This window comes from Propithecus coquereli, unplaced genomic scaffold, assembly GCF_000956105.1.
Source record: "Propithecus coquereli isolate 6110/MARCELLA unplaced genomic scaffold, Pcoq_1.0 Scaffold88, whole genome shotgun sequence".
Lineage (NCBI taxonomy): Eukaryota > Metazoa > Chordata > Mammalia > Primates > Indriidae > Propithecus > Propithecus coquereli.
Window position 1 is genome coordinate 3,440,240 of NW_012155062.1, and position 5,471 is coordinate 3,445,710.

Below are 5,471 nucleotides of genomic sequence, written 5' to 3' on the forward strand. Positions count from 1 at the left end.
ATTTTTTCTATATATTTATTTTTAGTTGTCCAATTGATTTTTTTCTATTTTTAGTAGAGACGGGGTCTCGCTCTTGCTCAGGCTGGTCTCGAACTCCTGAGCTCAAATAATCTGTCTGCCTCGGTCTCCCAGAGTGCTAGGATTACAGGTGTGAGCCACCGCGCCTGGCGAAATGCAAGGAATTCTTATGTACCAATTTTGAAATCTAGCCATTTTGTTTATTTTCTAATTAATTCTAATAATTTTCTTATACTTTATATTTACCTTTTTAAAATTTCAATAGATTTAGGGGGTACAAGTAAAATTTTGTTACATGGATATATTACATAGTGGTGAAGTCTGGGCTTTTAGTGTACCCGTCACCTGAATAGTGTACATTGTATCCTATAGGTAACTTTCCATCCCTCACTCTCTCTTCCCAGCCTCCCCGCTTCTGAGTCTCCAATGTCCATTACATCACTCTAAATGCCCTTGTATGCTCATATCATCTGTGACAATGACGGTTTTGTTTCTTCCATTCCAGTTTTTATTTATTTATTTATTTATTTATTTGCTGTGCTGTGCTGGATAGGGTGCATATTGAATAGAAATAGTGATTTGGGGCATATCTGTCTTTCTTATTTTTTATTTTTGAAAGTAAAGGGAGTGTTTCATCATTAAGTAGGATGTTTGCAGATTTTTTCTAGATGCTCTTTAACAAATTAAGGAAGTATTTGTCATTTCTGATTTGCTAAGACCTTTATTTTCTTTTTTTAAATCATGATTGGAAGTTAAATTGTATCAAATATTTTTCTTGCTTCTCTCAGGGTGAGCATATGATTTATAATTAATATAGCTAATTATTTTCCTAATATTAAATCACTCTTTATGTACTTTTGGATAAATTCAACTCTACCATGTTATGTTCTATTTTTATATATTATTGGATTTTGATTGCTAGTATTTTGTAAACTTTTTTTTTTTGGTCTTTTAAGTTAAAACATTTATTTGGTAGATTTTAGAATTTTTGATTTTATATTCTACTTGATTAGCTTCAAAATATGCTTGGTAATTCATTAATATTTTACTTGATATTCACTTTTTCCTGTCTTCTTCAAAAATTTTATACACATATTCAACAAGTTTAATAATCCCAGTTACAAATGAGAGAAAATACAAGAAAGGTTAAATAACTTTTCCAAAATCATATAACATGATGCAATTTGGATTTGAACCAGACAGTCTACTTTAGAGACCACACACTTAACTATCATTGTGAAGATCAAGGTTGCAACAGGTTAAAGTCTCTCAAATGTATCTTTTTAAGTTTGGGCTCTCCCTGAAGATTTAAAATAAGTAGTTGTTAGGACCAAATTTTTGTTTAAAAAGCTTACTATGTTAGCAGTGTGGTGAACGGATTGATGGGGCTGGACTAGAGGAAGTAAGACCAGTAGGGCATCTATTGTGATAATCTAAGGGATGAGAGACTCAAGTTAGAATAATGGTAATGAATCTAATGTGTAACTCATGGAGTAGGGAGAGAGGTACATTTAGTTTTTGTTTTCTTTTTCAAACTTGGGAGACTGGTAGATACTAGTTTTTCTCACCAAGATGGGAATAAAAAAGAAGCAGATGTCACAGAACTGTGTCTCGTTAAATATTTGACATGTGGAATTTGAGGTTTTGGATGCTCCATTTGGGTAAAAAAATGATCAAAGTAAAGTATACAGAACAACATAAAAGCCTTCCCCATAGTCTAGATATCCCTACTCTTTTTATTTCTCTTTGACATGTATATCCCTGCCCTTTATCCACGTCTTCTATTTTATAAGTCAAAACCAGTGCTTTCAAATGCAACTGACTTTAGCACAGTCTGAAAGACCCTAGGGAAATTACCTATGTAGAAATCAGCTGTGATATAGACATACTGTTCTATGATGCATATGAAGTCTTCCAAGTGATTTTTCCATGTACCTTCCATTTTCTCAGGCTTACTTTAATCCTAGATTGAACTGGAGCTATTTCTTTCCCCTCTCATAGCACTGGAGAAATAAGATCCAATTGATGGAATTGCTCAGTTACTGAAAGCACATCTCAGAGGCAATTCTCTGTGGGTTTCTGCATATAGAGTTTCTCTAACTTACCTTCTGTCTGCATATCTTGTCCTATCTGGTAAATTTTGTATAACATGTTACTTTCCAAACTTTCAGCCAAATTATAAATCCATGGCTTCTCTAAAATCTCAAGTTTTGTTACAATTTCACACTATACTGTAGGTTTCTGATCTCCTTTTCTGATCCTCTTTATTTCAGCCTAAGGAGATAGCACTTTCCAAGGTACGTGTCTTGGGTTGCAGTTAGTTCTCCATTCTAAAATGAAATGTGGATGTAATTAATCTACCCAGAGCCAGAATGGTGTTTGATTCAGCTCCCTGGTTTTGAGAGAGGGCTTTTTTGAACACAATGAAATTTGCTGGATGCAGAACAAGATAGTAGAAGTGTTTTGGTAGAGAGTCATAGTACTGGAATTCTGGTCCAAGTTTTACTACAATCTGGCCTGGCAAAGTTTGGGAAATCATTTATCTCTTTGGATCCTTGTGTCCTCACCTCTTTGAATCTTCATGTCCTCATTTTGACATTCATGAGAAGTTCTCCTGGTACTTGCATGCCTTCCCAGGTCCATGAATTCCACTGCATTAGAGAACAACTGAATCCATTTGTATTTGAATGTTTACTCTCAACCAGCATCCCTCATGCTCACCAACTCACTCTAGCATCCCCTGCTCATTCCAACAAACCAGGCTTATAGGGCACATACTATTGAAATTTATCTCTTAGCAAAATTGCCAGCTATTTCCTGTCATGGAATTTAGGGCTCCTTTCAAAAGTTAACACCACATATGTTACATCTACATATGCTGAGTGTGTAGTCTAAGACACAACGCTGCCTTTTTAACCAAGATTTTATAAAAATTATGTGAATTAATAAATGGTAAAAATAAATTAAAATGATATATCATTATGATCATTGTATAGAAAAATTTCGCTTCTTTCTATGGGTTGCTCAGAATTTTATTTGACTGCTAATTGGGTATTATTCTATATATTCTTAGTGCATAAGTGAATATTACTTAGAGGTAGATACTACAATTTATTTACCTTATTCCTCCTTCTAGACTATGCATACAGAAAATTATGTCTCATATTCTTAAATGTAGAATCATAAAACTGTAAGCCCCATATGTTTCAATTAAGCTCTAGCTCTTAAAAATCATCCTATAGCCAGAGACCACAGGTTGTTAATTAGTAATGATCAGAGAAGAATCTGGGCAGGATAAGAAACTTTTGATTCAGAGGTAGTGATGAAACCAGGCTCTGAACTAGGAACCAGTTAGAGCTGGACAAAGATGAAGCTGGGATTGTTTATCCTATAAGTATCTAGGAGAAATAATACTAGGGGGAAAAGTTCCTTCATGTAGATCTATAGCTCTTATCATAAAATCCCTGGGTAGGTGTACTAAATTCACTTGTGTGTAAGGGGCCTGAATTTCCACATTACTTGGATAGTATCAAAATTTTTGTATCTGTTTTTTCTTTCAAGAATGTTGGTAATAACTGTCTCTAACAGAGTCATTTCTTTAAAAAATTACATGAAATGGAAATTAAACAACACACTCTTAGACATCCAGTTGGTTGAAGAAGAAATCACAAGGGAAATTAGAAAATATCTTGAGACAAATGGAAATGAATATACATTATACCAAATTGTATTGGAAGCAGCAACAAACAGTACTAAGAGTGAAGTTTATAGTGATAAGTGCTTATGTTAAGTAAAAAAAGAAAGATCTCAAATCAACCACCTAACTTTATACCTCAAGAACTAGAAAAATATCAATAAACTGAACCCCAAATTAACAGAAGAAAGGAAATAATAAAAATTAGAGCAGAAAAATGCAGGAAATAGAAAAACAATAGATAAAATCAATAAAACTAATATATATATTTTTAAAAATCAACCAAATTGACAAATCCTCAACTGGACTAAGAAAATAACAAAAAATTAATAACAAAAAATCAGAAATGAAAGAGGAGATATTATGACTGATGCCACAAAAATTAAAAGGATCATAAGAGACTATTATGAATAAATGTACACCAAAAATTAGACAAGCTGTAATAAAAGAAATGGATAAATTTATGGAAACATATAATATACCAAGTCTGAGTCATGAAGAAATAAAAAATCCAAACAGACCTATGGCCAGTAAGGAGGTTAACTCAATAATCAAAAACCTTCCAACAAAGAAAAGTACAGCAGCAGATGGCTTCACTGGAAAATTCTACCAACCATTTAAAGAAGAATTAACATCAATCTTTCTCAAACTCTTTCAAGAAATAGGGCACTTCTAAACTCATTTTATGTGGCCAATATTACTCTAATACCAAAATCAGACAAAAATATTGCAAGAAAACTATAGACCAGTATCTCTAATGAATATTAATGCAAAAATTCTCAACAAAATATTAGTGACTTGAATTTAACAATACATGAAAAAGATTATACACCATGGCCTAATGGGATTTATGCCTGGAATACAAGGATGGTTTGATATATTAGAATAAATCAAAGTAATATATCACATTAACAGAATGAAGGACAAAACTACATGATCATTTCAATGGATGCAGAAAAAGCATTTAACAACCTTTCATGGTGAAAGCCCTCAACAAACTAGGAATGAAAAGAAATTACTTCAATATAATAAGGGTCATGAATGAAAAGCCTACAGCTAACATCATACTCAACAGTGGCAAACTAAAATCTTTCCCTTTAAGTTCAGGAACAAGGCAAAAATATCTACTCTCACCAGTTCTATTTAGTACAATATTACAAATCCTAGCCAGAGCAATTGAACAGGAAAAGGAAATAAAAGGCATCCAAATTAAAAAGGAAGAAGTAAAATAATCTTTGTTTGTAAATGACATAATTTTATATGTAGAAAATGCTAAAGATTCCCTGAAGAAACCTGTTAGAATAACCAAGGGTAACACACGTAACCTAAACATCTGTACCCCATAATATACTGAAATAAAAAAAAAATTCAGTAAAGATGCAGGATATAAAATCATGGCAGAAAAATCAGTTGTGTTCCCACATAGTAACAATGAACAAATTAAAAAGAAAATTAACAAAACAATCCCATTTATAATAGCATCAAACAGAATAAAATACTTAGGAATATACTTAACCAAAGAGGTAAAACCCTTGTGCACTGAAAACTATAAAACATTGCTGAAAGAAATTAAAAAAGCTTCCTACATGAGTGGATCAATAAAATGTGGTATATGTATACCATGGAGTACTACTCAGCTTTAAGGAACAATGGTGATAAAGCACCTCTTGTATACTCCTGGATAGAGCTGGAACGCATTCTACTAAGTGAGGTATCCCAAGAATGGAAAGACAAGCACCACATGTACTCACCATCAAAC